Source organism: Dama dama, chromosome 12, assembly GCF_033118175.1.
Source record: "Dama dama isolate Ldn47 chromosome 12, ASM3311817v1, whole genome shotgun sequence".
In the NCBI taxonomy this organism is placed as follows: domain Eukaryota; kingdom Metazoa; phylum Chordata; class Mammalia; order Artiodactyla; family Cervidae; genus Dama; species Dama dama.
In genome coordinates this window covers 54261798-54288434 of record NC_083692.1, presented here as the reverse complement: position 1 = coordinate 54288434, position 26637 = coordinate 54261798, and positions in this window count along the sequence as shown.

Here is a 26637-nt window from a genome sequence, read left to right as displayed (position 1 = left end):
CTTATTGGTCACAATTGGCAAATCAACATTGATACTTTATTGTTATCTATTTGGGCTTCCCTGGTGCCTCAGCTGGTAAAGAATCTGCCTGCCATGTGGGAGACCCAGGTTCGATCCCTGGTTTGGGAAGATCCCCTGAAGAGCTGGCAAGCTACTCCAGCATTCTTGCCTGGAGAATCCCCATGGACAGAGGAGCTTGGCGGGCACTAGTCTGTGGGGTTGAAGAGTCTGCCTGAGTAACACACACGTAGTTTATTCAATTCCCTTTTTACCCAAGTCCTTTTTCTTTTTTTTTCTTTTATCTAATCCAAGTCCTTTTTCATTCCAGGATTCCGTCCAGGACACTGCATTACAGTTAGTCATCACATCTCCTCAGAGCCTTCTTGACTGTGACAGTCTCTCAAACTTTCCTTGTGAATTGCTCCAAAGTCTTCACTGCTAATTATCAGTGATTATTTTCTTGATTTGGGATTTTGATTAAAGATTAGTTTCTCTCTTTCTTGAATATGAAAAAAATAAATGTTTTTACCTCTCGGTCCCTCCTTTCGGTCTTCCCTCAGCTAAATCTGCAGGAGGGATCATAAGGAATTGTCCAGATATTTATTTGGGAGGGATGTGTATGATTTTTAGCCAGTGTTGCCATTTAAGTGATGTAAGTACCAGTAACTGTGGCAGGAAAAAAAAAGAAAGAAAGAAAACAATTCTAATTGCTGAACTCTTGCAATTTATTGAAAAAAGCTGAATATAAGACATTGAAGGCATTCTGACACGATCAACATAGGATTCAGGGCAAAATTATAAAAAAGAGGCGGAGGTGACCCACCGCCTCTGGAGCTTGGAGGAAGCCCAGCCCAGCGCTGCAGAGAAACAGGGGGCAGAAATGTCTCCCATTTGTGGGGAGACAGAACCAGCTCCTGGCCCAGCCTGAGGCCTCCTGGTCCCACTTGAAGCCCCACTGGAAGCCCGGATCCCCATTGGCGCAGGGGTTGGGGGGGGGAACCCCTCGTCCCTCCCACTCGCCCTCTGATCCCAGTCAACTGGCTTGATTTCTCTGAGCCCAGTGGGGATGACCACAGTCCCTGCCTTTCAGGGTCCTTGTGAGGCTCAACTGCCACTCATTCGGCTATCCGGCTATCCGAGAGCTTTAAGTCCCACCCTGCGCACCCCCTCGGCAGTTCTGATGTAACTGGTGTGGGCGCCGCAGGGACCACAATGGTTTGTAAATACAGATGATTCTCACAGGAGCCAGACCCGCTGCTCTGAGGGGACAGCTCTTCCTCCGGGGATGCTGGCTGGGCTGCTGCTTTGATGAGTGAGGGCACCACTCCCTCATGTTCTGGAAAATATGACCCCGGGGATGTCTGAGCTCCACCATGGAGGGAAAGCACTTGGAAAAGGCCGACAAGGGTCCTGCAGGTGAGCCCTGGGCTTTCCCTGCCGGCCCTGCCCGCAGCTGGATGCCTCCAAGCACCAGCCCAGCCCCAACACAGGCGGGGACCTGCAAACCTGCCCTGGTGACCCCTCCGCCAGGCGGCCGGGCCTCCCCACGGGGACCCAGCCTCCGCTGCCAGACGCAGGCCCTGAGCCCGGAGGGTGGGGTTCGGGGTGGGGGTAGGGCACCCTACTCTGCCACCTGTCACTGCAGAGAAGGGCCGCAGTCACTGGAGAATGAAGGAGAAGAGAGCTGGAGGCCCTGGGGTGGGGGAGGATGTCTGGGGACCTGGTAGGCAGAGCGACATCTGCTTTCCTCATCCCGAGGAGAGAGGATCCGCAGAAGGTTCCAGAGCCCAGAGGAAGAAAATCCCAGGAAAGCCGGGCATTCTGGAGTAGGGGTGGCAGAGTGGAGAGCAGCGTTTCCTAGGGATGCCTGAACTCCCACAGTCCGGCCCTCGACAAGGGCAGGAGAGCAGGTTGTCTCCAGGGGCCGCATAGCACTGGCTTGGGAGCTTCACCCAGAGTCCAGTTTCCCTAGTGGAGGCCAGAGCCCTCAGCCTCCCAGGACCCCAGTTTTCAATGGGTCTATGAACACCTGGCAGGCTTGGGGGCTAGAGTCCCTGCAAGAGACTTCAGCCATGGGAAGAAGAGGCCAGAGACCCTGTTGTGGGGTTTACTCAAAAGACAAGGTCCCAGGTTCCTAGCCAGAGGGAGGGAAGGAGAGAGAGAGCGGGAAGTATGGGGAGGGGGAATGTGGTGCAGGGGTTTCAAACCCTTTTGAAGGATGCTTGCCAGTGATGAATTCTCAAGGGATGTTTTACTTTCACCTGTAAAGAGGCAAGTTAGGATAGGCACTTCTCTTTGCAGTGTGTTGGGAAGTGGTAAATGCTTCTACCTAGCACCTATTCACTTAGGGCTCAGTCCATCTGGGTACCAGTATTATGGGGGTAGGGTTTTACTAGGTCCTCCACCTTGAGCCCCCTGGGTTTCTCCCTTATCATCTTACCTCCATGAGGCTACGGAAATTGAAGTTCAAGTTCATTTTCAAGACTGGGAGGTCTATCGCTGATTGGCTGACTTTGTTGTTGTTGTTCAGTTGCTAAGTCATGTCTGACTCTTGCTGACTTTATGAAGTGCTTAAGGTAACAGCTGATTGCAATGCATAGCTTACCTTGCTGATTCTTGGGGTTTTGGCCTCAGTATTTCTTACTTTCCCTCCCAGCTCATCTGTGTGTTTAAGAAATTAAAAAAAATTTAATCAGAATTTGTTTTCAGAAGGATGCTTGTTTAGGACACTTAGTCCACCTTACTACCAGAGAGGGAAGTGTTCTCAGTTTTTTAATCTAGAAATTGAGGTAGTTGGACAGGAGAAGAGGGTCCTAACATTTTTGAGGACAGACTTAAAAATTTGATGAGTTAGGGCCTGGGGACTCTCTTTCCAGGAAAATGTGCATACATACAAAATGTATGCATGTTTGTTCTCCTGAAGCTGTTCACAGACTCAAGGTTAAGAACTCACAAACAAGCTGCTCTCTGAGATCCCAGCCAGAATTAACATGGGCTTGCTGTGTTCTCTGTCCTGGGGTGAGAGTTTCCACGTCTCCTCTTAATAGATCTGAAGAACCAGAGCTTCCAAGAACTTCAGGACCTATCAGGACAGGGCAACAGACTCACCAGCTAAGACTCACCTGGTGTTGAAGTAGACTCCCTCTTATTCATTCATTCAAAAAATATTCACTAACCTAGTTCTGATTATCTATTGCTGTAACAAACTACCCCAAAAACGTAATGACTGAAAGTGAAAGAAACTGAAATGGCAACCTACTCCAGTATTCTTACCTGAATAATCCCATGGACAGAGGAAATTGAGGGGCTATAGTCCATGGGGTGGCAAAGAGTGGGACACGACTGAGTGATTAGCACTTTCACTTTCACTCATGGTTCTATTGGTGACTGGGCTCAGCTGTATGTTTCACTTAGGACTTTTTGTGTGGTTGCAGTCACACAGTGGCTGGGGCTGGAGTCATCTTGAAGACTTAGTGTCATGTCTAACAGTTAATATTGCCAGCTAGAACCTCAGCTGGAGTTGTCAGCTGGAACCCCTGTATGTCGCCCAGGTTTCCTCCTAGCAGGGTGACTAGGTTAGGGGGTGAGTATCTCAAGAGAGAGAAAGCTGGGCAGAAGTTCTCTTACCTCTCAAGACCTATCCTTGGAAGATATATGACACTCCTTGATGGTAGAAAAATTAAATTAAATTAAAGGATATGCAGGCATGTTTTAAAACCACTACGTAACCCCTCCATGTCAAGCACTGGACAAAGCACTTGGGATGGAGAGTGGCGAGTCGTACAAACCTTGCCCTTATGTTGCTTGGTCTAGTGGCAGAGATAAACCCTAATAAATAGTATTACCAGTATGTACACAATTATAAACTTTGATGGTACTATGGAAGATGAGTATAGGGAGCATGAAAAATTGTATTATGTATTTGTACGACCTGGACCAGAAACCCAAGGGAGAATTTCCTTAAGAGGAGACATTAAACTCCTAGCAAGTCTTTTTAAGTCTCAAAATATGTCTTGAATCTGTCCACTCCTCTCCATTTCCACTGTTGCCACAGCCACCAGCATGTCTCACCCAGATGGGTTCTTCAGCTTTCTAACCACCTCCAACTTCTACCCCTGCCAGCCACCCAGCCCCCACCCAGTTCCTTCTCATAGCAGCCAAAGTGAGTTAAAAAGTTAGATGAGGTTGCTTGTTTGTATGGCTTTATTTATAGTTGACAGACAATAAACTGCACCTTTTAAGTGTACTATTTGATGAGTTTTGACATATGTATCCATGAAGCCATCACTACAATAAAGTTAATGCACATATCACTCTAAGAGTTTCTTCATGACCCTTTGCAACTCCAACCTCCCTCTCTCACTTCCCACCCCTAAGTCACCACTAATCTTTCTGTCACTGTAGACTAGCTTGCATTTTTTAGAATTTGATGTAAATGAAAGTATATAACATACTATCTTTGGTATGGTTTAATGATTTCATTCTGTTACCAATAGTTTGTTTCTTTTTATTGCCAAGTAGTAGTATTTTATAAGGGCTTCCCAGCTGGTGCTAGTGGTAAAGAACCCCCCGTGCCAACACAGGAGATGTAAGAGATGTGGGTTTGATCTCTGGGTTGGAAAGATCCCTGAAGGAGGGCATGGAAACCCATTCCAGTATTCTTGCCTGGAGAATCCCATAGACAGAGGAGCCTGACAGGCTGTGGTTCATAGGGTCGCACAGAATAGGACATGACTGAAGCAACTTAGCACGCATACATGCAACCTTTTATATGGATGTAATGCAATTTGTTTTTTCATTTACTTTTTGCTAGACATTTCAATCATTTCCAGTTTTTAGCTATTAAAAATAAAGCTATGGGAAGTCTTTGTGTGGATATATGCTCTCATTTCTCTTGGGTAAATAGCTGAGAATGGAATAGCTGGATCATGGACTTGGTATACATTTAATTATCAAAATATTTTTCCAAAATAATTTTATAATTTTGTATCTCCTCTCCTGAAGTGCCTAAGCTTTTCTGTTGCTCCACATCCTCTCCAACACTAAGTATGAGCAATCTTTTTTATTTTAGCCTTTCTAATTGTTGTATAATGATATCTCACTACAGTTTTGATTTGCACTTCCTGATGACTAAAGATATTGCATTTTTATCATGTGTTTATTGTCAGACTCACACACACACACACACACAAGTCAAAGCCAAGGCCTGCATGGTTCAACTTGTAAGGATACAATGAGCCACTTTCTGTTTAGACAGTTACTTATGTAGTGAGTAGAAGAGTAAGCTAAAGATGCCAGCTCCCATGGTTCTTGCCTGACACAACAGAATGAATGAGACTGAGACAAAAAGGGCCAAATGACTGTGTCATGAAATAGGGGAAACCCCATCACTGAGGAGTCAATTCTAAACTCAGCTAAGAGGTTTTATATTCAGCCAACTCTTCTGATGAGGTGGGGCCTCCCAGGGAAGATTGCCTTGAGCTTCTCACAAGCCTCCCATCCTCTCCTGCTCTCCTGAGACATTATGCCAAGACTCAGATAGGCTGTGATTCAAGCCTTTGCCTGTGGGGTTGCCAGAGCATGCCAGGATGAATCTGTTTCCCTTGATTTAATTTACTATTCATGTTATTTTTGAAATTTTTAAACTTTAAAATTTTAATTTTTATTGAAGTATGGTTGATTTACTCATGTTTTCTTCTTCGCTGAAGTGTCTGTTTAAAGCTTTTGCCCACTTTAAAATTGGGTTGTCTATCTTATCGAGTTATAAAAGTCCTTTATATAATCTATATATAAAAATCCTGTCTTGGATTTTATGCTTTGCACATAATTTCTCCCAGTCAGTGGCTTATCTTTACATTCTTAATGGTATCGTTTGTAAAATTAAAGTTTAAAATTTTGATGAAGTCTAGTGTATAAACATTTTCTTAGTGACAACATATCTAAGAAATCTTTGTCTAGCCAAAGTCGCAAAGAATATCACCTCCATTTTCTTGTAGAATCAAGAAGTTTTATAGTTACAGGTCTTATATATAGGTTTATGATACATATTGAGTTAATTTTTGTGTATAATGTGAGAAATAAGAATGGAGGAGTCCCCCCCTCCCCACAGATACCCAGCCAGTTGTGCCAGTACCGTTTGACAGTTTCCAGTTGGGCTCCAGCAAGGCTCCTGTCTGGCGAGCTATGGAGACTGAGTTGGGTTCAGAAGCAAAGGAAAGCATTCTTTGATTAAAGAATGAAGAGGTGAGAGCTCAAGCTCTGGAGCCCAGACTCTCCCGGAAAGACGGAACACCTGGCTGGTTGCTTTTAGGGGTGTTGACAGTGGGGGAGGGGGCAGGTGCCAAGTTCTCAGCTGCTTCGCACTCTCCAGATCCCAGGGCCAGGCACAGGGTCTCTGCACGCAGCCCAGCGCCGGCGCCATCTTGAACTGACGTGTCACGTGCAGCACTTCTGCACACGCTCCTGGAGCTGAGGCGTCAGTTCGGCCATTTTGCAAGGAACTCTGTCGGGTCTGAAGTGCTGGGCACCGCAGTTGTGTGCTGGGACAGCTCATCTGATGTGTTAGGTACAAGGCTTCTGCATACAGCACTTATAGGCAAGTAAAACTAAATTAAGCAAAAAAGAAGAGGTTAGATCTCACCGCCTAGATTCCATTTTATTTCCCTGTCCCTCCCCAAACCCCACCCCAGTGGGCTTTGCCGGTGACAGCACCACTCCTTGAAAAGATTATCCTTTTCCTGTTGAATTACCCTGAGAACTTTGTTGGAAACCCATAGCCATATATATGTGGAACTACTTCTGTGCTCTCTTATATTCCATTGAGCTGTATGTTTATCTTTATGCTGATGCTACACTGTCTTTTTAAAAAATATTTATTTATTCACTGGACTACTTGGGGGCTTGGTTGCAGCTCGCAGGATTTCTTATTTGCAGCAGGTGAACTCTTAGTTGTGGCATCTGGGATCTAGTTCGCTGACCAGGGACTGAACCTTGGCCCCCTGCACTGGGATCTCAGAGTCTTAGCCACTGAACCACCAAAGAAGTCCCAATACCACAATGTCTTGATCACTGTAGCTTTATACTAAATCTTGAAATCGGGCAGGGTTAACTTCTCTAATTTTATTGTTCATTTAAAAATGGTCATCTTAGATTCTCTGCTGCTAATGTTATGCTTCCTTCAAAAAAATATTTTGGTCGCTTTTTTCCTTTTTCTAAGTTCTGGATATATTGTTCCCTACAGTTTGTTAAAATTACTCTGTGAAGTCATCTGGGCCCAGGTCATTTTTGGAGGGTAGGGATTGCTCTCTGACAGTTTCCTGGAAAATCATCTGTTTCACCTACATTTGCAAATATATTTGCCTGAGTAAAGTAATCACTTTTGACTCTATTTCTTGTTTTAGGGAGGGCTTAATTTTTTTAATGTTTCTTATTTTGGGTGTCTATACCTTTCTTTTCATTGTTTAGGTTATATAATTTATTTTTCAAAGAGTTAACCTATTTTTTAAATTTAGTCAACCAAAGAACCAGCTCTTGTACTAGTTCTATCCTTTTCCTGCTATATTTATTGTGATGCTTTCCACTTTAATCTTTATTAATAAGCTCTTCCTGTTTTCCAGATTTTTGAACTGGACGTATAATTTATAATTATTTTTTACTTAATGGAAGAATTTACATCTATGAATTTTACTTAGGGAAATATTTCTGCTGAATGCCATAGGTTGTGATAGTTGTTTTTTCATCATTATTATGTTCTGGATGGTCTATAACTTTAGAATTCATTTCTTGTTGTGCACAAGAGCAAAAGGAGTTCAACTTTTTCCAGGTGATAGAATTTTAATCTCTTAATTTTTAGTTTTGTTTATTCAGAGAATATTGTCTACACAATTTTCAATACAATAGTTCTACTTTGGGGAGTGTATTGAGTTTTTCTTTGTGGTACGATAAATGGTCAGTTTTGCGAATATTTCACAGGGTTTTGAAAAGGTCTCTCTTTTTTTTCAATGAACAGAGTATAATATACATCAGTGAAAATCTACCCATCTTTAAGTTTAAAAGCTGAGAAGATATTTTTTGTGTTTTGTGGTTATATACTAGATTTTTGCTTCATGGATATTTAGAAATCATGAAGGTTTTATTTATTTTTCCTTACCTGTTTCCCCTTTCATTTCTCTTCTATTTATTCTATATGTAATAAGTAAATTCATTTTATTTTTAAAGTTAGATGTTTCACCGAAAATAGTGAATGTTCTATGTTAAATCAAAAGTCATATGTTGAGTGGAATAATTTAGAATTCCTCCTTTATAAAGAGAAAGCTTATAATGAGTATCTGTTTTAAATTTACATGATTTCCTATTCCTTTTTAAGAGTAATGGACTTGCACATGTACAAAAAAGTGGCCTATTTAGGCAGATGTGATTGTAATGATCATAGTAGGGTAACAACCTAACAATCCATCAATATATTTATAGAATGACATGCAGCTCTCAAGAAATATGGAAAAAGACCTACATATACGGAGATACAATTCTCTCAAAAAATAGTGAAAAATGGAGTGGATGTACATACAGGCATATATTGTAAAGACAAGAGACAAGAAAGATGGTCAAGAGGTTGGTGGTGGTCGTTACTCAGAAGGACAGGTAGGAGGAACATGGGACATTTTGCTTTTTACTCTAAATTTATCCTAATTTCTTGATGTTTCATGAGACCATACAAATATTAAATTTTGTTATCTTTAAAAAAAAATGTGTAGGCTCTCAGAAGTAGAGGATAAAGGTGTTCTGTACCTCTAGTCTATGTGTAGCATGTATGACAATACTGTCGATGAGATGTTTTCCTTTTTCCACTTGTCAAGAGGCCTTTCAATTTCTTTTCTCACACTCCCTTTCAGAAAGGTTGTGGCAAACACACCACTCCTTTTCAACTGTCCTTGGCATCCAAAAGTTATCCACCTTGATATCCTACCTTAGTGCGGGTAATGGGCAATGTTAAGATGCATCCCTACATCTTCTCCAAATAGAACTTATTTGCCATTGTCCTTTTCCCCTAAAGTTTATTTCTTGCTAAGTGAAAATGGTTAGTAATGTATACTTAATGCTAACTTGAAACTCATTACAAATGGTAATAATCCATGAATATTTTTTGCAAAGGTAAATCATGAAACAAGCTAGGTAACATATTATTACTCTTGGAAGATACACCTGATTCTGATGCCCATGACTGCACATTTCTCAGAAGATTCTGCTTCCCTTTCCCGCCACCTGGGAGTTGGGTGCCAGCATTCCAGGCAGAAGATGAAGTACAAGAGCAGGAACTCTGCTTTCTCCCACCCAGGCCCTGCTGCTGCTGCGTCCCTCAGACTTACCGAGCACTGAAGTGTTTGCAGGAAGGTGTTGGCGCTCCCCAGCCAGTGATCTACGGTGCAAGTCTGAAGACACATGCGCCAGAATGTCTTCTGGCTCAGGCACTGATTCCCTGGAGATGTGTGACATCAGCCTGGGCAGCACAAACCTGCTCTGCTGAGAAGTAGCCCTGACAGTTCCATCCTGGCCCTTGGAACGGGGCGTAGTCCAATGTCTGGTTTATCAGTTTCTCCGAGCTATCCGCCTATTTCCTTTGGCTGGAAACTATCCAGGCAGCAGACTCACTGTCAGATCATTATCAGGGATGAAGTCCTAGAATCTAGAAACCTTGGGCACAAAGCCCCCTTTTTCCCTAATTCTTTTTAAATTTACAGTAGGAACCTGGATCTGCTTTCATCCTGCTTCCTAAGAGAATTATATTATTCTAGAGTTGTTGAGGGACTTGGGGAAACCATGCATTTAACCCCTCATTTTACAGATGCAGTCACTGAAGTTCAGGGAGGGGAAGGGTCTTGCTCAGGATCAGGCTGTTGACAATAAAACATCACAGACTGAGTCTCTGCCTTGCCCTTCAGCTTGCAGGCAATCAGATACTCTTATGCCAATGAGCACATCACAGAATTTCCCTCACAGTTTCAATTTCAAATAGTCTGTATCTCACAATCAGACAACACTGTTACATTTGCTAGAACCTTAGGCTCACTACATGTACTTCTGTGGTTAAATCAAAGGTTTAACTCTCAAATTCCAAATCTGAAACCCTTTAGATATTGGAATCTCTTTGGGAGCCTGATGAAATTTATGAAACCTTTTCACCAGAAAATCCTACTCACATATACAAATATACTTTTGCATGCAATGTCAAGAGGCCTACAGACCACTTAAAGTGCACCAACATCTACAAAGTATAGGTTCGGAACACTGATTTACAAGTAGAAATTTCAATATTGGTCGAGAGGATGGAAGCACCATAATAGACAAAGGTGTGCAAATATGAGGTGGCAGCACTCAAATCATAAGTACTACAATGACAAGGAATATTATATGTTCACATCCTAGAAAGATCCTTTTAACCTCCCACTACTGTGTGGTTAGTTAATAGCAGTAAACCAATTTTGTCCATGAGGAAATGGAGGATCAAATTTCAGGGACCATTCCACTTTGCTGAAAAATGGCAGAGTCAGAATTAAAACAAATCTTCTCCCTAGCACTGTCATAGCTACACTACTTGCAGATTTGTCTCAGGATCATTCTTGAACAATTAAAGGCAAGACTTTTTTTTTTTTTTTTTAAAGATGTGGATCTTTTTAGAGTTTTATAAAAACATCCTTAGACAGCAATATCAGTTAGAGGCTTATGAAACCTCTTACGAAACCAAAGGAGTATAAGCCTGTAGCTACCCTCTGAGCTTTTTCTAAGATCCTGGAGAAATTCCCAGAATAGACTGGTTGTGACTCAGGATGAGCGCTTATAACCACAAGGGCAGATTCCACAGAGGTGGTTGACCTGCAGCGTTCCTACAGCTGTATTTCTCTGCAGTGTTCCTACAGCTGTATTTCTCCAAGAGCTAGCCTAAACAATGATACCTAAAACATGCAGCTATGGGAACGTGATTGCTTTGGTTCTGAGAACTGTCACTGTTCCAACAGAAAAAAATATGGTGGATTTCCCCCATCCTATTCTATCCTATTTTCCCACAGGACAAATGAGAGATTAGCTTACAAGTGGAGAGAAGACAGAGCCTCTGCCAAAATCTTAGAGAAGGGGAGCAATAAAGGGCACAGAAACAAATTTTACTTATTTCATATGTGAAAAGAATTCTAAAGCAGGATAGTGGGGTGAAGTTAGAAGTCCCTGTATATGAAGTCAGGTTTCAAAAGAAGTAGCAGTGATTCTTGCTGCAGTGCTTCTCACCCAACCCAGGCCAGCAGGAAAAGCTCAAGTCCCTTATAAATGTGGGTCTTACTGCTTACAATCACTGGACTTCATCACTTATAAAGCAACTCAAAGAGACACAATGGGGAGCTACATGTCTTTTTCACCTTAATATGAGTTATTCTGGCCTTATGCCAAGGGACAGCTGAAAGATTTATCAAGAAGAAGTGAGCATCCCAAGATACCATAGAGTACTTGTTAGGAGAGTGAAAAACACAGAAGCCAGAACTTTACAGGAGGTGGAAGATCAAAGAAGCAACTTCCTGTATTTCATGAAGAGATCCAGGACAGTCCCCCAATAAAGATTCTGTAGCAATCTAGAGTTTCCCCTCCCTGCAGAGGGTGGCAATTTCCTAAGGCAGAGAGGATGAGGATCCTGAGTCTACCCATAGTCAGAAATTTCAGAAGTAACACCAGTCACTTCTGTCCTCAGATAGGGACAAAGCACAGGTTCCTGGGTATTTCAGGCCAGATTCTTGGTGACTGCACTTTCCCTTCTGTGACAGCTTAGACAGTGAAAAGATAAAAGGGGGTGTGGGGTTTGAGTGTATTATTTTTCACGTTCGCTATCTGGTCTCTTCTCTAAGGATGAATGAAAGTTGGTTTTGATAGGGGGAGTGGGAGACAGAACATGAAGGTTCTGGGTACCTGAAGGAATGCTAGAAAGAAAGATGGAGCATCAAAATGGGAGATGGGAAGCTTGAGAACAAGCACAGAAGTCCTCTGTGGACAAAAGTCCTCAAGATGCCCTCTACAGAGTACATGGTAAAGCTTTAAGCTTGTAGGACAAGATCTTATGTTTATAAATCAGATTATTTCAGAAATGATCACCATTAACCTCTCCCAAGAAGGGACAAAGTGTAGATCGAACCAGTCAATCCTAGAGGAAATCAGTCCTGAATATTCATTGGAGGGACTGATGAAGCTGAAACTCCAACTCTTAGGCCACCTGATGTGAAGAACTGACTCATTGGAAAAGACCTTGATGATGGGAAAGATTGAAGGTAGGAGGAGAAGGGGAGGACAGAGGATGAGATGGTTGGATGGCATCGCCAGCTTGATGGACATGAGTTTGAGCAAGCTCCGGAAGTTGGTGATGGACAGGGAAGCCTGGTGTGCTGCAGTCCGTGGGGTCACAAAGAGTCGGACATGACTGAGAGACTGAACTTTGTTGCTTAACTTAGCTCGTAGATCCCCAAGGGCCTCGGGCTATGTTCCTGATCTGCCCTTGTTTCTCCCTTGGGAAGTAGCTCAACAAAATCATGTGTAGTTGGGAAGGGAGCTGAGATCGTTACCTTAGTGAATTCCCTGGCCTCTTAGAAAAAATGACAACTTGGAGTTAGCTTTGCACAGGGGAAGAAAGAGAATGAGTACCTGGGAGGTGGCAGCCAAGAAAGCAAAAAAAAAAAAAAAAAGAAGAAGAAGTGCACAACCAGTAGCTGGGAGAGCAAGAAGCAAGTGGTTATGGTTCATAACAAAGTCTAGAGCAAGTTGTGGGACAACAGGGTTTCAGACACTCCTGAAATACAGGCTGTAGTAGAGGCTGGCATGTCTCAAAGCTGGGCAGGATGAGGACACAGAACATTTTTTTTTGTAAGCCAGAGCTTGCTGAAGGGACATCGTCTACCTTTGCCCTAGACAGGGGAAATAGATGTGTGTAAGCCTGTTGTGAATCTGAGCCTCTCTTTCTTACTAATGGCTCAGAAAGGCATAGAGAGGCATACGTGAAACCAAGGTGATTTCTGAGGAACTACAGCTGGATTAGTGGCTGGGGTGCCAAATCCCAGTCTGAAGAAATGGGGAAGATCCAGGAAAATGTTTTCACTGATGCAAGCAAGAGGTGGAAAGATCAAACTGTGTACTGCATTTTAAAGCCAAATGATTCCTTTTGAAAGTTTTTGCTGTATTCTTACAGTTAGTCCTGTCTATTTTTAAAAACTTTTATTTGTTTATTTTTGGCTGAGCTGGGTCTTTGTTGCTGCACCCATGGGACTTTCTCTAGTTGAGGCAAGTGGGGGCTGCTCCCGAGTTGAGGCGTGTGGGCTTCTCTTGGCCGAGGTGGCTTCTCTTGTTGCAGAGCATGGGCTTACTCTTCCAGAGGCATGTGGGATCTTTCCAGATCAGGGATCGAATTTGTGTTCCCTGCATTGGTAGGTAGATTCTTAACCACTGGACCACCAGGGAAGTCCAGTTCTTTTTTTTTTTTTTTTGGTGTCAAAAAAAATTTTTTTTTTTTAATAAAATGACTGGGGAATACAGAGTGACTTGGTTTTGTGAATTTTTGTTAAAATGTTCTTACGAGGCTACATTAAAAGTGTCAAGCCTATATTATTTTTGTTTGTTTTGTTGTTGTGTAATTTTGCTTGTTCATGAACTCTACGTCTGAGACACAATGGCAAGTTCACAGCATCCTCAGCTGACTTTCAACATCACATCAAAAAAAGCCTGGGATGGCAGGAAATGCCCTCCCATACCAGCAGGCACCTACCCTTTCCCTTGTTTTTCCGCTCCTATAGTAAATGGGTTTTCTGGGCACAGGATTATTTTGGAAACACCTGCTAGTCCTTCAGACCTCTGGGGAGCTGCCCAAATAAACACTCTCACTTCTTTCCCTTCCTCGTTGCAATGAGTTGTACCTGATTTCCAAATTATTCCCCCAAACCTTCCCATGTGTAGAAAGAGACAGATGCTATTTGATATTTTTTTCTTTTTTCACAGGGATGTTGGATGATGTGGAGATAGAGACAAGAAGAAACAGGAACCAAGGAGAGAAGGAGCAGTTCCATCATGTACCCCGAAGCCCAGCTGCCCCTCCCTGCACTTGCTCCAAGGATTTGAAGGGCCCGCACAGGTAGTGATCCACTCCCAGCTATGCTGGAGCTCAGGTCAGAGTAAGAGTACTAAGGTGCCTTCAAATACCACTGGCAGGAACAGGTAATATCAAGAGGTTGATAAGGAAGGAGTTACTGGGTCTGACTGCCTAATTATACAATTTTGTTTCTCAAAACTGCCTCCTTTAGGCACCCCCTAACCCCTGACCATTGCTGCTATCTATACTCCAAACCAAGATATAACACAAAGCTTGACTCTCTCAAAAGACTGGCTCATGTGAACACCCACTTCACATAGCCCAAGGAAGTCTCACAATAGTATCTATCCCACCCCCAAGATTCTTCTCACATTGGGTGAAATCAAGTATAACTGTCCACCCCACCACAAGTCCCACCCTAATTGAATATTTCTAACTCTAAGAATGAACCAGCAAGAACAAAATTTTTGACCAAGGGTCTATATACATCATTAGGAGTTTAAGGGCCTGTAAACAGGGCCCCAGATATATATACAGATTTTCTCCTTTAGAGTACTTTCTATTACTTTGGGTGAAAACTGATTTTTTTTTTTCATTCACCAGGTGTTCAAAAAATTTCCTTTCTTATTCCTCACTCAGGAAAGGCCAGACAGTAGAATGGCCAAAAAGAGAAGGGGCCAGAGGAGAGGCAGAGCTTTGTGGACCACCCAGCAGAAGAGGACATAACCAGGAATGGGAAAGGAGGTAGCATCATTTCCTCTTCTGGTCTGTTTGTAAATAGGGAGTGAAAACAAGAGATATCCATCAACCATCCCCTACTCCAGGTTTTTATACAACAGGCCTAAGAGTCACCCCGATCCCTCTAAAGGAGATGGCAGCACTGTTAGAGATTTGACATTGCAGCTAACACCTACATCACTTGACATGCTAAGTATTATCATATATAATACTTATATTACCTGAAAGATATATTTGGGCCTCATCTGATGTCCTTCTGCCACCGCTGACACACACATGCAAAGAAGGCCATCGTGGGAAAGCCTCCACCCTCTACCGTATACTTATTCTCACTTTAGCCCAAGTCATCTATCAACAGAGAGATTGGGAAGGGAATCTAGCTATTATCTTGGTTTAAAAAAAAAGAAGAAGAATAGAAGAAAAAGCTGTATTTTTTAGCCATTGCAAAGGTTATATGACTGCTTCCCAAAGGGCAACTGGGGGTTGGTTTGAATAAAGGAGGGAAGCACAGAACATGAAGGCTTTGGTTACCAAGAGGAGGTCTCAGATTCACTGCAAGGGAGGTGGTAAGGCCGGCAGACAAACACCCCGACCTCATTACAGTCTATAGCAGATCCTGGGGAATGCTCCAAATGCAGGCTGTTAGAGATGCCACCTGCCACGGAGGGCAGGTGGCAAAGCAGAAGGGATGAGAACCCATAAGGCACCTATAAATCAATGGTTTCAAATGCAATACTAGCTTCTCCTCTCTAGAAAAGGGGAAACTATGTAGATAGATCTGCATAAACCCCAGGCGACATTCCTAATCCCCAGAGAATTCTCCCCTGGGAAACATGTTACTAGCAAAAATGGAGACCCAAGGATGTCTCTGACCATAAGTGCTAATTATTTGGCCTCTTATCCAAAGAGCTTAAAGGAGGTTTTGACAGGATGGTGCTGAGGACATCAAGACCCTGGGCATGAGGAGGAAGGCTATCAAGAAGATGGAAGAGGGAGATGAAAGGAGGGGTGAAGGAGAGCAAGAAAACAACCTTATTTCCTTTCTCAGAGAAATTTAGGGCAAGCTCTGGTGAAAGATTCTAACTATGCTCTAGGGCTACAGTATGATGTATTCCAGAGCAGGCATGGTAAGCATGCATAGCGCATCTGTATTTCAGAGGTTTCAAAAACACATTTCTTCTCTTTCTGCCTGGAAGAGGGGAAATGTGTAGATCCCTGGAAGTCCAGGCAACATTCGTGTTGGCTATTGCACTCTCCCTTAGGCTGTACGTTGAATATCAAGACAAACTATGGGCCCTTTTCCCCTTGGTGGTGATACACCTGGTCCTTGCTGAAGGACACTTGATTTTTGGTTTTGCTAAAGGAGGAGGAGACAAAACACGAAGGTCTTTGTTGACTAAGAGGAAGCCTTGACAAATGCTTCAGCTTTGAAAAGGGACGGGGAAGAAGTAGGGAAGGACCACGCTTCACAGAAGCTCAAAAGAAAAGGACCCCTCTGTTATTTATGGCCCAAAGATACCAACAGCAAGAGAAAGGGGTATGTCTGAAACCAGACAGAATGACAACTCTTCCATAAGCCAGAGATTGAGGAGTGATATAAGCCACCTCTGTCCTAAGGCAGGGAAGGCACATCTTTGCAGACTGAGACCTCCGTCTTTGTCCCCGTCCCCTCCCTGAGCAGCTTGGAGAGGAAGCAGTGGGAAAGGTTTGATTTCACTTATGGTAAGTGATGTGACCTGCCAAGGATGACTGTGAGCTTGTGTGGGCAGGAGGATATCAAGGAACTGGGTACTGCAGAGGAGCCTGCTGTGGAGAATACTGAGAGCATCAGAAGGGCAGAGGAGGAGCTGGAATATAGTGCCCAAGCTCCATAGACACCAGGGCACATCTCAGAAAAAGCTACAAAGGTAGGCCTAAGGTGCTACCCACCAATCAGCTGAGTTCCAAAGGAGAGCGGATGCAGGTCCATGGTTTGATGTTGAAATGTCTTTCATCAAATTACAGTGATGCATGAGACAAGTGCTTGGGCCTGGTGCACTGGGAAGACCCAGAGGGATCGGGTAGAGAGGGAGGTGGGAGGGGGGATTGGGATGGGGAATACATGTAAATCCATGGCTGATTCATGTCAATGTGTGACAAAAACCACTACAATATTGTAAAGTAATTAGCCTCCAACTAATAAAAATAAATGAAAGAAAAATTACAGTGATGGTATACATGTGTGTGCTTCTGTGTTGCTTATCCCACCCTTAGTAGATACTGATTCAGGGAAAGTAGAGGAAGTCTTATAATTTCTCCCACAATATATATAAGTGAGGATGTGGCAGCCATGGGCCCAGTAGTCCTAAGGTACCCAATTAACACTTTTAGCGGTACCAGAATCTTTTTAAAGGTCTGAATCTTTAGCCACTAGCCACATCACTGGCTCCCCTTCCCAGTATAGTCTCAACCAATACAGCATCTGTGGACCCAAATTCAGGGTCATTGAAATCAATTTCTGCCCAGTATATATGCAGAATGCTTTACCCCCACCAAGCCTTGCATTCAACCACAATCCAGTTGCAAGAACATTGGTATTATTCCTGCCTTTGGCAGGGTATCACATAATTCACTAGCAGGCAATTCAAGAGCAAGGAGCTGGTCTTACTCATCTGATTTCCCCTGGTTTCTAAGCCTAGTGCACAGAATAGTCAGCTCTCAATATGTATTTATTAGGGAATAAAGGAAAGAAGGGAGAGGAGGGCAGACAGAGAAAACATGCTTCTGGGAGAAAGGACACAACTATGTACTCTTCCTGTCCTCTCTTGAAGGACTCTAACCCCATGCCTTTTTTCTCTCCTTCTTCTTGCCTATATCCTCCTTCCAGTGACAAATTATATCTTTACTTTTAATGTCACCTAATCTCTTCCTGTTTTTGCCTTGTTTTTACCCATATTTACTTTTCTAGACATTTCTGCTTTTCTCTTACTCAGGTTTTTGCATATCTCATCTGCCTATTTTTTTCTGTTTGATTGCTTATTCTACCATCTGATAATATTTTATTTTATTAAATAGGAATGTTGCAGCCTCAGGAGAGTGAAGGGGTGAAAGAGTAGTTATAAAGCAAAAGTATCATCTGAGAATTTTCCATATGGGTAGGACCTATTCATCCTTCTTCCCCTAGCCTGTCCCAAGGAATCAGAAAGGACCATTCAAGGCTTGTCCCACCTCCATCACCCTCTGGGCTCTATCTGGTCGCCCTTCCAATCTACCAGTTACCATCAACAAAGGAACTAACCCTGGGGGGCACTGCCTAGCTTTCTGTCTACTGCACTACCTCAAAGAAACAAGCCCCAGGTCCTATTTCTGAGCCTGTATTCTATAATGAAGACCTCTTTCTTCAAAAGCCAAAAGAAATCCTTGTTTTCTCCACAGTCTGCTTTCCCAGAAGCTGACATCTGAGAACCCCACATGCCTCTCTAGCTTTGGTACTGAGGTTTCTAGGAACTTTGTTAGACATGCACAGAGACTGATTAGCCCTTAATTAAGGGATGAATCCCAGCTTCAGCTTTCAAATCCAGTTTATACCCTAAGATCAGCTCCACTAATTGAAAAGAACCTTCACAGAGTAGGGGCTTTGAATCTTAGGATCACCCAGGGAGTGACTCCCCACAGTAGGTTCTCTCTATTTGAAGAGTAAAGTAATTTCCTTAAAGGCATTACAATTAAAAAAATTTATTTATTTATGGCTATGCTGGTTCTTTATTGCTGCATGTGGGCTTTGTATAGCTGTGGTAAGAGAGGGTTTCTCTTGCTGTGGAGCATGGGCTCTAGGGTGCAGGGGTTTCAGTAGCTGCTGCACATAGGCCCAGTAGTTGCCTCTTAGTGGTAGGTGGGATCTTCCTGGACCAGAAATTGAACCCATATCCCCTGCATTGGCAGGTGGATTCTTAACCACCGGACCAACAGGGACGTCTGGCATTACAATTGAAAGTTCATTTTTTTTAAAGCATTATAATACACATAAAAATGTAAGGAAAAGGTTTCCTTTCTCCCCCTCCATTCTTGGTAAACATGTGTTCAGGAACTACAAGTTAATTCTTCCCTAAGAGAAAGTTCACTGTAATATCTCGAAGAGGATTATTACCCCTCCTCCATCTTGTCACAGTGCAATTTCTGCAGATATAAGTAAAGGTCTAACTCACATGAATTTCCCTATATAAAGTACACAATGTTATAAAGACTTTCTTTTTCAACGCAGAAGCCTGAATTCTGTGAATACTGGTGAATCTTTTGTAAATAAATTGATGATATGTTAAAAAAAAAAATGTAAGGAAAAAACAGTTGCTTCCTTTACAGAATGAGGTAGGGGAAGGCAGAGATCAGGGCTACTAATCTTGCATGGTGGAGAAAGCATGGCTTTATGTGGAGACTCAGATGGCAAGTGTTCAGATTGCAGTCAGTGAGTACCTGTGAAAGTTGGTGCATCTGATTTCTAATGACGTGGAGGGGAGCACACAAGGGCATCCTTCCCTTTTTCAGAATCCTGGTGTCTGTGTTTGGGAAGAAGATCTAATTATGCAGACACAAAATAAACCATCTAGAGTCACCACCTATCTGATAAAATTGCCCTCAACCAATGACTCCTGCTGTTCAGATACCAGCCCTTTATGAGAATTAGCAGAATTTGATACAGTCCAAATTCTTTCAACTCTAAGAAATTTGAATGGCTTTGATGCCAGGGATATTTCTTGAAATGACGCTTGTGGGTTTAGATCTTGCATTGTTATTATTTAGATTGTTGAACATTAAGTCCAAGATTTTCATTCCCCTTTCAGCAGAGCCTGAGGTTTGGTGTGCCCCACAGTACATTGTAGATGTGGGTAGCAATTGCATAACTGTTTCATCCGTTTCAATTCTCTGACCCTTGTGAGTTAGCTCTGGTCAGTTGTTCTTGAAATCACAGTGGCATCTGCATTTCTGTCCTCTTCATATTTGCTTCTGTCTTGAAGAAACAGCTACCTTCTTCAATCATCTTGCCCTTTGGTTCTGCACCCCCAAATTGGGGAAATGGTATGCGTAGCCACACTGGAGTTGTTTTCTAATCAGTAGTTCCTCTTGAGTCAGCTTAGTCTAAAACTTTTCCTGACCTTTTCTTACATCCTACTTATTCAGAGCCTGTCCAGTTCTGGTTCTAAATAGGGTATGAATGTGCCTTAATAGTAGACTACTACAGACACCAGCAAAATTTCTGTCCTTCCCCAAAATAAGGCTCTTAAATTCATAGGCCTATGAGTGAGAAACTGAAATTCCATCATTGTTCTGATTTCCCAAGTTTAAGCAGTTGCCTTTTAGCTCAAAGCAAATAAAAGGGTCCAAAAGGCAGAGGAGAGCAGGTTCTGAGGCTAGAGATGGAAAGAAAGGACTAAAGAACAACAGGATACAAAGAAGGAAGGCAAAGAGGGTGAGAGCATCACTGGCCTTCCATGGTCCTTGTCTCTGCTCCGCTCCTCTCTGTTCAAGCTGTTACTGCGAAGAGCTGTTTCCTGCAAACAGCCCATGGGGGACAGAGGGCCTGGTCAGCTAACTCTGGACGTTGTTCAGTCCTTCTATCTTCATTCTCTTTATACCTTTCCCCCTCACCCATCTCTCTCAGCTTTTTGTGGGGTCATCCCTTTCCTTGCCCTCTTGTACTCTTCTCTTCGTTGCTTCTACTTGCTCCCTATTCTGTTTTCCTAGCTCGTCCTCAGTTTTTCTCTGGGTCTCTCAAATCCTGCCATGACCCACACCTATAAGAACAAAGGACAGCAAGAGGAAGGAAATAATTTCTAATTTATGGACTGACCCTTTGAACCAAATTCTTGCCCTAGTCAATGCCCCACCCTTGTTTCCTTTTAGAGTTCACACCAAATTGTTTTATATCCCCTCCAAATTCCATCATCATGGAAGCTCTACTGTTTTCAGAAAGTGTAATCTTAGTCTCTCCCCTCCAAAGAAAAATGTTCAGTTTCATTGTAGAAGGCCACCACAAGAACTAGTTATTTAAAGGCTCATTTCTTCATACACATCTTTTTCCTGCCTCTTAGACTGATGTCATCTCCCCAAGTTCTTGATCCAGGGACTTTCTCCCCAGACCCAGCTCAACAGACTAGAATTTCTGCTGGCTCCTCCACCCAAGCCCAAGGCAAACCGATCACGTGATCAAGGATAACTCTGAAGGCCATGTCAGATGTTGGCCCTAAAAATGGAAAATCCTCATGGCCATTGTATTGCGTGTATAGAAATAACAAATTACAATGTTGTACACCTGGAACTAACATAGTGTTGTAAGTCAACTACACTTCAATAAAAAATAAAATTTAGAGAAAAATTTAAAAGTATGCCATAAGGCTGATGTTTTATATAGCAATTATTAATATAATTTATTTATTAAAGAAAATGAGAATATTTTTTAAAAACTTTTAAGTTGTTTTTAAAAATAGACAACCTCAAAATTTTATGCTGCCTCATACCAGGTGAACCCAAATGTCAAAATTCCTTACCCCATTAAAAAGCAAAGTTAGTTGCTCCACTGGACAGGGAATCCTTTGAGACCAAATCATTCATTGTTTCATTCCTAATGCTCCAGTGAGCCTAGCACATGGTAAATGCTCCATAACATTTCTCTAAATATACCAGAAAAAATCAGGGTTCACTCTCTATAGTGTGTCGTCTAGATTTGGTGACAAATAGAGGGGGAAAACATATGGTGGTGCTGTGTGATGCAAAGTATAGAATGAGTAGGATTTGATTGGAACACGAGAGGAGAGAAGGAAACCAGGAAAATTCAAGACAGGAGATGCCCAAGGTTGTGGTAAGTTGGGCACAGATGCACATTTTTGATGATCTCAATTGCATCTGGGAATGGAGAAATCTGTGACCTGCAAATCCTTAAATGAACAAGAAGTAGGTGTTCCTCAACAATTGTAATCAAGAAAGCTACTTATTAGGGAGAAAAAAATTGCCTCAATATTGAATTAAACAAACCATCTGCTCTCCTTGTGGTTCATATTCAACATCTATTAAATTCAACTGTACATTTTCTCCAAATTGAATATCTTTTATGTAATTCTTTTTCCCCATAATAAAGTTTGAGTTTGGAGTTTAATTTACAGCCACCATGTGCTTGTCCTATTAATAGGCTTTATAGACTCTAGCAGCTCAAACCCACTCTCACTCTAAGGTCAGATCTTAGGCCACAGCTTACGTGGGAAGTGTGGGCCCATCTACAGTTCAAGTTCTCAGCTGTCAAGCTTTTTGGTTTTCCAGTTTTCTACTTGCTAGGGGGGAATCCTCTTGACAGTAGCAGCTCTTTGCAAAGTCAATTATCTTTACCATCTTTTGGACCAAATGTAACTAAATAACAGACATTTCTAGGTGATAACACTCCCTAAGGTCTGACGGAAGGTCAGGGGTTGGAGTTTACTTGGCTTCTTGACAAGCTTCCTGGCAGGGGCCATCAAATATCCTAGTGATATTGTCAGGTTTTCCATTTAGCATCCGGGGGCTTCTTGTCAGGGGTTCTGGAAATGCTGGCTTATTCAGCAAGGACGGTCCTAGCCCCTCGAACAGTTTACTCTTTCCTTCATAAAGCTTTTGTATTGGAGCACCTACAACATGCATCTCACTGAGCTTAGCAGTGGCCATTTAAGAGGACAAAGTGTAGGAGCTAATGTTCATCACCGATAGACGTCCCCAGGGCTCTCTCCTGCCTGTGGCAGCTTCCAGAAGCTCTTCCTTCTTCAGTTCACAATGTCTACAATTTCTATAGAAACTTTTCAAGTTTCTATCTTGCCTGACTGCTTCCTACCCTGTGTTCCTGTATTTTTTTTTTTTTCAAATGTGCTACACTCAGTCTGTCTTCAAATTTGAAAACCCAGCAGTGGCCGCAGGACTGGAAAAGGTCTGTCTTCATCCCAGTTCCCAAGAAGGGCAGTACTAAAGAATGTTCAAACTACCAGACAATTGCACTCATTTCCCATGCTAGTAAAGTTATATTCAAAATCCTGCAAGTTAGGCTTCAGCAGGACTTGAATTGAGAATTTCCAGATGTACAAGCTGGGGTTAGAAAAGGCAGAAAAACCAGAGATCAAATTGCCAACATTTGCTGGATCATAGAGAAAGCAAGGGAATTCCAGAAAAACATCTACTTCTGTTTCATTGACGGTGCTAAAGTCTTTGACTGTGTGAATTATAACAAACTATGGAAAACTCTTAAAGAGATGGGAATACCAGACCATCTTACCTGTCTTCCGAGAAACCTGTATGCAGGCCAAGAAGCAACAACTGACTAGTTCAAAACTGAGAAAGGAGGACAACAAGGCTGTATGTTGTTACCCTGTTTATTTAACTTCTGTGCCGAACACATCTTGCTAAATGCTGGGCTGCATGAGTTACAAGCTGGAATCAAGACTGCCAGGAGAAATATCAACAATGTCAGATATGTGGATGATACCACTCTAACAGCAGAAGGTGAAAAGGAAATTAAGAGCTTCCTGATGAGGTGAAAGAGGTGAGTGGAAAAAGCCAGCTTAAAACTCAATATTAAAAAAACTAAGATCATGGCATCCAGCCCCATCACTTCATGGCAAATAGAAGGGGAAAAGGTAGAAGCAGTGACAAATTTCTGCTTTTTGGGCTCTAAAGTCACCATGGATGGTGGCTGCAGCCATGAAATTAGAAGACAATTGCTTCTTGGAAGTAAAGCCATAACAAACCTAAGCAGTGTGTAAAAAGCAAAGACATCACTTTGCTGACAGAGGTTTGTGTAGTCAAGGCTATGATCTTTCCAGTAGTCAGGTATGGATGGATGTGAGAGTTGGACCATAGGATGCTTTCAAACTGTGGTTCTGGAGAAGACTCTTGAGAGTTCCTTGGACAGCAAGGAGATCAAGCCAGTCAGTCCTAAAGGAAATCAACTTTGAATACTCATTGCAAGGACTGATTCTGAAGCTGAAGCTCCTACACTTTGGCCACCTAATGGGAACAACTGACTTATTGGAAAAGACCCTGATACTGGGAAAGATTGAAGGAAGAATGAGAAGAGGGAAACAAAGGATGAGATGGTTGCATGGCATCACTGATTCAATGGCAATGAACTTGGGCAACCTCTGAGAGATGGTGAGGGACAGGGAGGCCTGGTGTGCTGCAGTCCATGGGGTAGAAAAGAGTCGGACATGACTTGGCAACTGAACAACAACAATAAAATATACTTAATATAAAAGTTACTGTTAGTGACATTTAGTACATTCATAACTATCACCACCATTTAGTTCTGGACAATTTTCACTACCCCAAAAGGAAACTCTGTTCTCTTTATAAACAGTTACTCCCCATCCTCGGCTTCTTCCCCTCCCACCACCACCCATGAATCTGCTTTCTGTCTCCATGGGTTTGTTTATTTTAGATATTCCTTAAAAACTGAATTATGCAACATAACCTATGTGTCTGTCTTCTTTAATTTAGTATAAAGCTTTCAAGGTCCATCCATATTATAGCATTTGTCAGTGATTCATTCCTTTTAGTGTCAGAATAGTATTCTATGGTATGGAATATACCACATTTTATCCATTCATCAGTTGATGGACCTTTGGGTTGGTTTTACTTTTTGGCTACTATAAATAGTGCTCTTCACCCATGTTGCTGTACATGGCATTATTTCATTCTTTTTTATGGCTGAGTAACATTCTAGTATACAGATAAATCACATCTTCTTTATCCATTCCTCTGTCTATGGACATTTAGATTGCTTCCATGTCTTGGGTTGTTTTTACTTTTTAGCTATTTAAAGTAGTGCTGCAAGTTTTTGTTTGAACACCCATTTTCAATTTTTCTGGTATAAGCCTAGAGTGAGATTGATTAATTATATGGTAATTCTAATTTATTAAGAGATTTTCAAACTGTTTTCCACAGTGGTTGCACCATTTTGCAGTCCCACAAACAGTATATGAAGGTTCCAATCTTTCCACATCCTCACCAACACTTGTTTTCTGTTTTTAATTATAGCCATCCTATAGGAATGTGAAGTGGTACCCTCCTGTGGTTTTTATTGTATTTCCCTAATGGCAAATTATGTTGAGCATCTTCTCATGTACTTTTTGGCAATTTGTTTATTTCCTTTGTAGAAATGACCATTCAAGTCCTTTGCCCATTTTAAACTGTGTTTTTGTCTTTTTGTTGTTATGAGTTCTTTGTATTATATTTTGGACCCTTATCAGATATATGAGTTTAAAATATTTTCTCCTATTCTGTAGGGTGTTTTACTCTCTTGATGGTGTCCTTTAATGCACAAATGTTTTAATTTTTTTTTTACTGAAGTATAATTGATTTACAATGCAGTGTTAGTTTTGGTATACAGCATAATGATTCAGTTACACACACACACACACACACACACACACACACACATTTTTCCTTTATAGATTACTATGAAACATTGAATATAGTTCCTTGTGCTGCAGTAGGCATGTATTGATTATCTGTTTTGAGTGTAATAGTATTTATATGTTAGTCCCAACCTCCTAATTGATTCCCTCCTCTCCTTTTCTCTTTGGTAAACATAAGTTTGTTTTCTATGTGAGTTTTTGTTTTGTAAATAAGTTCATTTGTGTCTTTTAAAAAAATAGATTCCACATATAAGCAAAAATCATATGATATTTGTCCTTCTCTGGTTTTGTTGTTGTTCAGTCCCTCAGTTGTGTCTGACTCTTTGTGACCCCATGGACTGTAGCACACCAGGCTTCCCTGTCCTTCACCACCTCCTGGAGCTTGCTCAAACTCATGTCCATTGAGGTGGTGATGCCATCCAACCATCTCATTTTCTGTCGTCCCCTTCTCCTCCTGCCTTCAATCTGTCTGGCTTACTTCACTTAGTATGATAATCTCTAGGTCCATCCGTGTTGCTGCACATGGCATTATTTCATTCTTTTTTATGGCTGAATAATATTCCACTATATACAGATAAATCACATCTTCTTTATCCATTCCTCTGTCAAGGGGCATTTAGGTAGCTTCCATATCTTGACTATTGTGAATAGTGCTGCTATGAACATTGCAATACATGTATCTTTTCAAATTAGAGTTTTTATCTTTTTTGGATATATACCTAGGAATGGAATTGCTGGATCATATGGTAGTTTTGTTTTTAGTTCTCCAAAGAGGCTCCTTACTGTTTTCCACAGTGCTTGCACCAATTTACATTCCCACTAACAGTAGAAGAGAGTATATTTTCCTCCATATCCCCTCTGCATCCCAGCCTTTATTATTTGTAAACTTTTTGATGATGGCCATTTTGACGGAATGAGGTAATACCTCACTATAGTTTTTATTTGTGTTGGTCTAATAATTAGATATGTTGAGGCTTTTTCTTTTTTCATGTATTTGTTGGCCATTTGTATGTCTTCTTTAGAGAAATATCTATTTTTTGTTTGGATGGCTTTTTTGTTTTTAGAAATTATTGCTTTATTTGAGAAACTTACTTCCAAGTTACTTTTATGTGTTTTAAAAAGTCATAAGGGGCATCCAAGAAAAAAAATATATAGTTTCCATAGGAATAAGGACAAAAAAATGGGGTTGATGACTGCCCCAAATGATATTTCCCAAAGGAAAAAAGTGTAATATTTAACTTTTTTTTTTTTTTTTTGAGGCAGGGTAAGTGAACTACACACTTCATAAATAAAATTTTCTTACTTTACAAGGAGGAAGGACTGTGATCCTGTTTTTGATGCATATTAAATACAAAAATCCACTGTTCTGATCAAGATGAGGGAAAAAAC